Source organism: Ixodes scapularis, unplaced genomic scaffold (assembly GCF_016920785.2).
Source record: "Ixodes scapularis isolate PalLabHiFi unplaced genomic scaffold, ASM1692078v2 PGA_scaffold12__126_contigs__length_90152505, whole genome shotgun sequence".
NCBI lineage: Eukaryota > Metazoa > Arthropoda > Arachnida > Ixodida > Ixodidae > Ixodes > Ixodes scapularis.
Genome location: NW_024609838.1, coordinates 12116552 through 12127348, shown reverse-complemented (window position 1 = coordinate 12127348; position 10797 = coordinate 12116552).

Here is a 10797-nt window from a genome sequence, read left to right as displayed (position 1 = left end):
TAAAATTACTTCAAACTCCTGCCGACCCTGCCCAGCAACGCCGCGAGACAGACAACTTATTTAGACTAAATAATTTGTTAATGAGATATTTAAGAAAGCAGCCAGAGGACGAGTGAATTGATAATAATTATGGTACTTGAAGTTGTCTAGAGCTTCCCTCATTGAGCTCCGGTAGTAGCCGGGCAAGTAATTGTTCCGCAATCAATCAATCAAATCAATCGATCGATGAATCACACCGCAACAAAGCAAGCAGCTAAACCTGATAAAATAGCAAACAGGAGTAAGTGCAGACAACGAGCTTGGCAGTAGCCGGCCAAGACGTGATTGTTTCGCAATCAAGTTAACCAATCAATCAATCGACTAAATCACACCGTACAAAAACATACAACTAAACCTTAAAAAAAAAAAAAAAAACAGTTTTAGTAATAGCCGGCGAAGACGTAATTGTTCCCCAATCAGTCAAATCAACCAATCGACCAAATTACGCCACGCCGAAACAAGCAGCTAAACTGGAAAAGATAGCAGACGTCAGGCAGTCATAGCAGACGTCCGACACAGCAGGCGGGTGACACGGCAGCGGGATAACATAGCAGACGGATTAACGTAGCAGGCGGATAGCATAGCAGACGAGCCAAGCGCTCGCTGAAACCACATACCGTTACTCCAGCCGCGGTGGTGGCATCCGCTGCTCCCGGGAGTTCGCACGAAAGGCGCGCGCGCACACACACACACACACAGTCGATCAGGTGAGGTAAACCATCGAGGAGAAAACCGCCACCCGGGGCGCCGACGAAGACGCCGCCGAACCACCGACGAATCGCGCGATACAAGCTCCGAAGAAAACGCGTGCGAAGAACACTTGCGCGATCGCACGTCCGCGCGGCGCCGGTCCTAAAACAAACTAGGGACGCGAGCAAAATAGACACGGCCGACAGCTCGGCTCGCTGCAGTTTCTGCGGCAACGGTAGACACCAACAAGCCGAACCGCGCAGAAGGAACTCCCCACAAAAAAAAAAAGAGGCGACAAAATTTATCACGTGCGCGCTCATGCGCTCTTTTGCGCCCTTTAAAACGACGGTGGCGCCGCGGGGTGGAATGTAAGCGTACTGGCGAAACCGAAACTGCTATCGAATTCCGCCAAGTTTGGAGAAATTGAGAAATAAGCTGACGATGCGGCTTAGAAACGAAATATTAACGTTAACATGCCCGAAGTTGACTGAAGCTAGCTCGAGCCTCGATGAGGCAGGTTAGTGTCACTATATGAAGCTACGTTTCTTGTGTCCCGTGCGAAACGGTGCCGTGCTGTTTGAAGACCGGTGGCGTCGCTGCGTTTCCATAGGAGCTAAGCCTTTTTCTTTCTTTACTTTTTCCTCAGGTAAGTTCGCTCTTTGCACATTTTACGAAAAAAATGCACCATCTGTGGGCAACGCTGCACAAAGTCGTAGCGCGATAGGTTAGAAAACCGAATTTTCCGGTCAATTTAAAGGGAAGCTGAAGAGCTTTTCGAAAAAAATGAGATAATGGCTGATTCTGACGTGTTTGTGCCTGCTGAGTCCAAATATCACAACCATTTGACCCAAAATAATCCTTAAACGCGAAAAAAAGCGAAGAAATCAGAAGCGATCGCCGCAGCGGCACGCCATTGGCTAGCCACGCGTGACGCGCCGCTACGTCATAAAAGGACCATCTCGATTCTGGCTTGCTCCGTCGCTTGCGGAAGTAGCCGGGCGCCGAATCTTCTGCTCTCGTAAATCGGGTTCGGCTTCTCATCTTTCGAAATCTTTCGGTGAATCCGAAAGAGGAATGTGTCCACACGATCCTCGACGTGACAAAGTACGCGTTCCAGCCGTTGGCAAGGTAGGAAAATGACCCCCCGCAGTAATAAACACAGACGAGGAACCGCTTGCGCGGACGTGAGATGGCTGGCTTTGTACCTTCAGGAACGTACTTACTGCTATTTATTGCAACATGAAATGTTGACAATAAACGGAGTGCTATTGACAGGAAACCTCAAGCCGGATTAGCGTGACCCTCCCCAAAACGGTCGTCAGAGGACAAGAATTCGGCACACATCGGCCTTCGTGCTTGCCAGCTGCGGGACGCGTGAGCGTGCAGGCTGCATTGTTCATCAAAGCTGAGGTTGTTTGAAGGGATAGTATAATCGGCTTCGGGCGGCTGGAGAGCTTCCCTTGAGATGAGACGGCTGATAAGATAGGGTCGCCGTCCTGCCACCGCCATGTCCTTGCGCACTATGCGAATAACTGCGCAAAAGGTCCATCCTTGTGATAGCGGTACCCTCTGCTGCGTTTAGTTTGTTTGCCACAAACTATGGCGCCATTATAGCTTTAGAAAAAGCGGAGATGTGTGCCCGGCACCCCTTAATTTGTCGTCGAATTCGTGAAAGCTTCCTGGGTCTCTACATTCGCATACTTCTACCAAGCTTTGTTTACTGCATCACACCGCCACCAGGCATTATCATCGTCCGATCGCATTTCTACGGCCACCTGTAATGGAGAGGTCCCGGGTTCGATACCCGGACCAGGCGGATTTTTTCGGTCGCTCACCAGTCACCTAGCTGTGTTTGGAGATTTGTGTTTGTCCTTTGTCCCTCTTGTTCCCCTTCTCCAGGGATTATTTTCGTCAATCTTGTCCAGCTCGCTTGCACCTTTGCATTTAATTGCATTCTAATAAAGAATTGTTGCATTACACAAACTTTATACGAAAAACACTGCGTAACTTGTAAAAAAAGGAACTCAATTCAGAACAGAAGGTCATATGCGTTGTATTTCCACAAAGCTCTCCTGAAGAGAATATGAACTTTTGAAAGGAAAATTTAACCAAATTTATGTTTACGTTTAAAATATATGTGGCCTCAAATAATGTCAGCAACTGTAAAAAAAAGTTTATGTTAAAACAAGTTGCACCGTGAAAGTCGCATCATGATTTGCATGACTACTTATTAGAGCAAGCCCTCCTCTCCCAAGTGACTGGGTAGCCGAGTAGATTAAAAGCAGAAGAAAATAATCTTGGGCTACCCAAGATTGTTTTCTTTTTTTTCCCAGACTTCCCGGGCCGGAGTCGGTCCGGAAAATATGGTCACTTCAACAATATAATAAACCAACACTAACACACTAATAAGGCGGATAACGCAAGAGAGCCAGTAGAAACCCGCTGTTCGGCTAAATGATCGCGGCTTTTCTAGCACACTGCACACTTCTAATAACGTAACAGCTTTTTTCTAGAACAGTCGACCTACAATTCCTACCCAGTTACGTTTCGTCTTTGCTTGTGACTTTTAATGCGCTGAATTGCCTTCTTACCTTCAAAGATGGTCGGCAGAGCGCCGGGTTCAAGCGAGCCTTCTTCAGATCCAAACCCATATGTACATACATAGTTTTCATATGCGCCGTCCGAAACCCGTTTCGAAAAAAAAAAAAACGGTGTACTTGCTAAACCCACCTACCCCTTTAAAATCTCGGTGACGAAGTGGAAAAGACGGTAAGCGGGAAGAAACCGTATACGACGAGCGCTGTTCATGAAAGCTGGCGGCTACACACGAGTACGGCACCGTGCAACAGCACTAGTCATTTGGTTTCGTGCCACGAGAATTCTGCGAACACGTGAACAAACAAGAGAACAATTAGCACGTAAGGCGATTGAGTCAATAGCATGACCGGTCAACGGATAAAAGCAAGCGCTATGCAGCGGCAGAACAATGACGGCTGGGGGGATCGGTGGCCGAGTGGGCTGAAGCGCACACCCAGCTCGACGCGCGTGGAGCGAAAGCTCGCGCTGCAGAACCCAGGGATCCTGGGCTCGAGCCCCACCCCTGCCCGTTTCGATCTGGATGAGCATCGTACCGGCGTGCGGTCGTGTGTCGCTACTGCGTGGTGCACGTTAAAGACCCCAGGCTAGCGGTTGTACTGCACTGGCTAAATTGCTCATCTGCAGCTGGGAGACTCGTCGCAACTTTAATGGCAGACCAACTACACGCTGTATAAATATCCCTACAACCCAATTATTAACAACGACGGCTCAAAAAGACACTAGAGCAGCCTACGAGGAAAGCGCGGCCAGCCGCGGCGGGGTCCCCCACCCGGTCCTTTTGTGACGGCGGCTGACGGGCTTCCTCCTCTCTCCCCTTTCCCTCTGCTTTGGAGAGGCGTGGCTTCGGCGCTACTTTGAAGGCGCTGTTCCGTTTAATCCGCGCAGAAAATGACCAAACGAATACGATATTCGTGACGGCTGAGGTCTCGTTAACTAGGCTCAGGTGTTTTTTCTCGTATTTAAAACCGCTTCAGCTTCCCTTTAAAGAGCCTCCCGTCTCCTTGAATCACCCGGTAGATCCATCCCACCAGCCCCGCAATAACATAATGCAGAATGTAAAAAAAAAAAAAAAAAAAAAAAAAAAAAAAAAAAAAAGAGTTATATTTAGACATGGATGGATGGATGGTAATAGCGGGTGTAGGAAAAAATGTCCCCGGCATAAATGTCCCCGGAAAAAAAGGCCCCAGGTGGAAAGTAGGAAAAAATGTCCCCAAAGGATTTTCTATCTCTGGGTTTCCCTGGTCCTCATGCGCTTCGGGCGGTCCGGTCATATGTCCTGGGAAAAAAGGCACCGTGTGGCAGGTAGGGGAAAACGGCTCCGAAAGAGGATTAGTGAGAACGAAATTTTACCGTTTGCATTATATCCCCAAATAAGCACCTTCAATACCTATAATAACTTTGATGACAATTAACCTTTCGTTTCTATAAAAAAAATTACCGCATCTCCACGTGGTGAATTATGTTGATTGGGGCGAAGCTCTGGTGGTGCTGATGATACTGATTTTATTGTTCATAAGTAGTGCTGATGGTGCTGATTTTTTTTATTGCTCATAGGTATTGCTGAGTTCCGGGTTGCGTTTTGACTTCATTATTACCGCTTTATGGTCGGTGAAATGCAGAGCCAGTGGTTCTTCTAGCGGATCAGCTTGGATCCGCTGGATGCCGTTGGAAAGCATCTCCACGTCCATGTCAGAAAGAGAATGTGTGGTATAGAACGTGGTTATATACGCATTTCAGTATCTGACCGCAGCGCCCTCCGCCCTCTCCTCTATAAACGTTGAACCAATGCATGCAAAGTTTAACGCGATTATATACGCAGTTCACCGCAGCACCCTCTCCTGTATAGACGTTGAGCGGCTACATGCAACGTTTCATCCATGACATCCCCAGCTCTTGAGTTACTACCACACCTCAGAGCCCCTACTCGTCCCGCAGTTAAGGCGATGGACTAGAAATCCATTGGGGCCTCCCGCACAGGTTTGAATCCTGTCGACTGCGCAAACATTTTTTCTTTTTTTAAGAAGACAGATGGGATGGCAATCGATGTGAGCACGGACGCCGGACGGACAAGGCTAGACCCTAAGGAGCTTCGCCTCTTAAAAAAAAAAAACAAAAAAAAAAACTAGCGATCGCTTGTTCGTGTTAAGTGTCGCGCTTTTTACCTATTTGGAAAAGGGTGCACAAGTACCTCTCAAATTTCCCGACACAATAATTTGGTTTTAGCTAGAAGTGTTATGAATGTTTTATTCACAATGAAAAACAAACACAAACAGTTGAGATGCAATGTTGCAAAATCAGGAATAAAATGACAAACTCTTGATTCATACGCAAAAGTCAAAAACAGATTGTACTTGAAGTGGAAAAAATGTCCCTTTGGGGACATTTTTTCCTACTTTCCACCTGGGGCCTTTTTTTCCGGGGACATTTTTTCCGGGGACTTTTTTTCCGGGGACATTTTTTTCCGGGGACGTTTTTTCCGGGGACATTTCTTCCGGAACCCGGTAATAGCTATAACCTTTGTAACGGGCGGCAGTTTGCGCCACCTAGCCTAACATTTCGTCATCCCTTCTATTTTAAAATTAGTATAAAATTTGTTCTAAGACAACCCCCCCCTCCCACACACACACACACACGCACACACATATTTAAAGAGTTTCCATTTCTTATTTTTATCTGTATTTTTACTAGGGCTGGGCGTCGATTAAAAGTTTTAACCCGATTAATCGTCACCCTTTAATCGATTAATTAATCGATTAATCGGTCTCGTTTATTTCATTGCAAAATATTTAGAAAAATGTTTTTTTTTTGCTGAATCTATGATAAACGGTGCAATGTACAACGTGGATTATGAATTAATCAAGATCACTATCAGAGATCTTTCACAAAATATTATGTTTGCTGCGTGAGGCAAAGATGTTCGTTGATATTCTCTAAAAAGAGCGACTTCCTTTCATTGTTCACAATAGTCTCTACTGCGCTAAACAGACACTCGAGCGACACTGAAATGGCCGGGGACTGGCGTAACTTCTGCCCTAAATATGATGCTAAAAATATATCGCCTCTATACAGTTTACCTTATTCTAAAATTTGACCGAAAGTTCGCCCTTCGTACAGGCGTACTCGTCCACGTCTGCGTTATGGAAGTGTTTAATTTTGAGTTCTTTCGTTCGTCTAAATTTTACCGATTAACCAGTTAAAAAATTTAATCGCGATTAAAGCATTAATCGATTAATCGGTAGGTTAATCGATCAATTGCCCAGCCCTAATTTTTACCCCTCCCAAGATCTTTTCCACCAATCTTCCAATCTCCTCTTAGTTGCCACAACTCTTTCCCTATCCATTCGTCCATCCATGTCTGCAAATCCCGGTGCCCCCTCCAAATCCGTAGTCATTCCCCCTTCCCAGGAGGGTGGGACGAAGCCCCGCGCACCTCAAAAGTTACATGCTCTATAGTTTCCCTCACGCGGTTGCACACATCACATATAGTGTCTATTTTTTGGTATTTAGTCCTATATGTTTTCGTTCTTAGCACCTCCGTTCTAGCTTCAAACAGCAATGAGCTCTCCAATGAACTACCGTACAACTGTTCTTTATTTATTGTTTTTGTGCCCTGTATACTGTTAAAGCTCACTTTCCATGCATTCTCTCTTCCCACAATTTCCTCTGTTTCCTTTACTCCCTTTTCTACTGATATGCTCTGATCGGCCCCATCTCGTTGAATGTATTTAGATCTCGGCTTGCGGGTTCGGTTTGTCCGCTTAGTGATTAGACTTTTCATATATAGATACTTGTACACTTTCGCTGCCCACCGTGCATCCTCAATTTCAACCATTCTTTGTTCAAATTTTACTTTACTGATCGCTTCTCTACTCTAATTCGGTGTATTCCCATGTGCCCCTAATGCCAACCTACCCACACTCCTGCTGTATCTCTAAACCTGCCCGGATTTCTGACCTCATACACAATACCGCATTCCCAAATGACAGTCCTGGCTACCCTGTGTTTCATAAAAGCTGAATCTCGTTTCCCCTTCTTTATTACAGTATCTTCATGGTCTTTTAGACACTTTTCCCCCTCACTTAACCATATACTCCCAGATATCTGTACTTCTCTACGTGTTCTATCACTGTGTCCTGTATCTCCAGGGGTTCCCCCTTCTCGTCGTTGAAAACTATTCTACCCGACTTGTCCCTACTGAATGTTAGGCCTAAACTGTCCCCTTCCCTGCTGCAAATCCTTATCAGTTCCTGTATTTATTTATTTTTATTTATTTAATTGTCTCACGACTTTCTGACTGTATTGTCTCACGACTTTCTGATACGAGTACAATGTTGTCTGCATGCATTAACCCTGGCAATACTTGATTTACTTTAAGTCCTTCCTCCATGTAAGTCAGGTTAAAACCTAAGTTGCACTGCTCTAATCTTTTTTCCATCCCACTGAGGCATATCATAAAGACAATAGAGACGACCACGGAAGAAGCGGACACAGCAGAAAGTATCTGCTGGAACGGCGACAGGTTCAGGTGGCGTATGATTGAGACTAGTCAAGACACTAAAAAAAAAAAACAAATTTACGACAGGCAAATGATAAAATAATAATGGGGGGAGAGGTACCCAATCATTGGAAACTAAGCCGAATGAGATTACTATATAAAGGCAAGGGAAATAACGATGGCATAACATCCTACCGCCCAAATACTAACAGTAACTTCGGTCCTGTACAGACTATAGCGATGCAGATAGTACAAAGAAGGATGGAAGAATGGACAGAAAACATATCAGGTGAGCTACAGAAAGGGTTCCGAAGAAATAGAAGATTAGATTATAACTTATTCATCATCAGTCAATGTATAGAGGTGGTACGGATGAGTAATAAACCGTGATGGATAGCATTTCTAGACGTTAAAGGGGCGTACGACAATGCCATTCGGGAAAAGCTCTGGGTACAACTGAGAGAGTATGACTTAGATGCACATTTGATTGGGCTTTTACAAAAAGTATACACAAAGAATAAGGTTGTTATAACATGGGAAGCAGAAATAACAGAACCGGCAGAAATAAAAGGAGGACTCGGGCAGGGTTGTCGCCTATCACACCTACTTTGTATGATATACCCGAGTAGAATGAAAAAGAAATGAGAAGAGTGCAATTTAGGTTTTGATGTGTCACATATGGAGAGAGGGAGAAATGTAAACCAAGTTATACCAGGGAATGTTCTCCGCAGACGACATTACTGTTAGAAGATAGCCGGGATATGTTACAGGAGCTGACTAAGATCTGTGGCGAGGAAGGAGATTCACTGGGTCTGGAATTCAGTAGCGACAAGTCTGGGATAATGGTCTATAACGATGAGAAGGGAGAAGCGCTGAAAATTCAAGAGGTTTCAATAGAACACGGAGGGAGGTATCAATACTTAGGAGTATGTCTGAATGAAGGGAAACGGTACTTAGAAGAACGGGAAGAAAATATGCTAAAGAAAGGAAAGAGGAATGCAGCAATGATGAAGAATAGGGCACTATGAAATTACAATAGATATGAAGTTGTTAGGGGAATATAAAAGGGAGTCATGGCGCCGGGGTTGTCTTTTGGCAAAGCGGTATTATGCATGAAATCTGCGGTCCAGTCAAGCTTAGAGACCCGGCAGACAAGTGTGGATAGAGTAACACTGGGGGCACATGGGAATCCACCAAATGAAGGAGTGCGGGGAGACATGGGCTGGACATCTTTCGAGGCTAAAGAGGCTATCAGTAATTGAAATTTGAACAAAGGCTAGACACAACTGAAGATACACGATGGGCGAGAAAGGTATATAAGCATCTATACATGAAAAGTCTGAACACCAAATGGACAAACCAAACCCGAAAACTGATACTCAAATACCAAGTCAAGTGCTGGTGCAGAGCAGAACACCTATGTGAACAAGGAAGTGAAAGAAGCCGAGACAAAGATGTGGGAGGAAACAATGCAGGGAAATTCAGCCTTAACTATGTATTAGGGACGAAAACAGGAAATAAGGAAAGAACATTGCTTTAATAATTCACGGGGGAGCTCGTTGTTACTTGAGGCTAGAACGGGAGTATTAAGCATGAGGAAATGGATAAGCGCAGTGCCGTATGCCAAAGGGAAGACCAGCCAATAGGGAGTTTTCGTAGATCGTTTCCACCGTCGCGCGACGTTTTCCGCAACTCGTCCCGATCCCGGGAACTCTACCGTCAAGGCCATCGGCGCGCAGGCGCAGTGGGGGGAAACGCGGTCTACGAAAACTTCCTAATAGAACACGTGGTGTTGAGGTGCACAGGAATTACTCCCGCCCTCCCGGAGGGGGTGACGGATTTAGCCAGAGCGCTGGGGATTGCAGACGAGAAAGTGCATTTTAATAGCAAAGAGATTGAAAGACTGGTGGAAATTTTCTAGGGAGAATCGAATGACGTACAACTAACTGACACAGCCGGGGAAAGTAGGGGCAGAAAAAACTTGGGGCTCGCTTCGGCGTCGCCGTCGGCGTAACCGCGCTAAATTTAGCAGGAAAATTGGCGTCACGTGACCTCAACACCAATTCAATTCCCCGCTATAGCGGAGAAACTGAATTTGTTCATAGGTGACGTGACACTGCAAGTCATGTGACGTCATTTTCCCCACTAAATTTAGCGGGGAAACTGAACAGGTGTTGAGGTCACGTAGCGTCAATTTTTCAGCTAAATTTAGAGGGGAAACTTGGGAGGAGCGGAGGGTATAGAGGTGGAGGAGGAGGAAACGAGGAGGAGGGGATTGAGGAGAAGGCACGAAGGAGGAGCAAGGGCATACCATCCCCTCCGTACCCTCCCCTACTTCTCCTCAACAGCTGCGCTGTAATTTCGCATTACAAAAATTTGTAAACGTTTTTTTTTTTTTTTTTTCCCGATCCTTTACAGGTTATTCTGGTGATATTCCACACCGCCTGGTGATAGTTACGAAATTGGAAAGGGTAAGCAAAGTGGCGAAGTAAAGAAATTACATTAGAATGGCATGTTGGGCTAGTTGGTTCATGATAACTTTCAGGGCGCCGAAAATACACAAGGACAAGATACAAGAAAGGAGACGTGAACAAGGCGCACTCGCAACTAGCGTTTATGGAAAAAACCACTCTCTTATATACTCATGGCAAACAACACAGTCATACTACACAGTCATACTACGTCCGGTGTAGCCCTCTTCGTAGAAAAGTGTGCTCTTTTGCCGATAGTGACACAGACGTGTCACTAATGCAGTCCTTGCCTTTTCTTTTATTTCGAAGGCCTCGTGCAGCTCCCTCGATATCCGATCGGCGTATCTGGCCAAAAACCTTGTGTCACTAAATGACGGTGTGCAGGAACAACGGCTGCAGTGCGTGGCGAGGTGTCCCGACGGGGTATAGCCCGTGTAGCCGCAGCATGTTCGCGGGCGCGATCATTAAAGCATCTGCTCGTTTGGCCAATCTACGATGATCCGC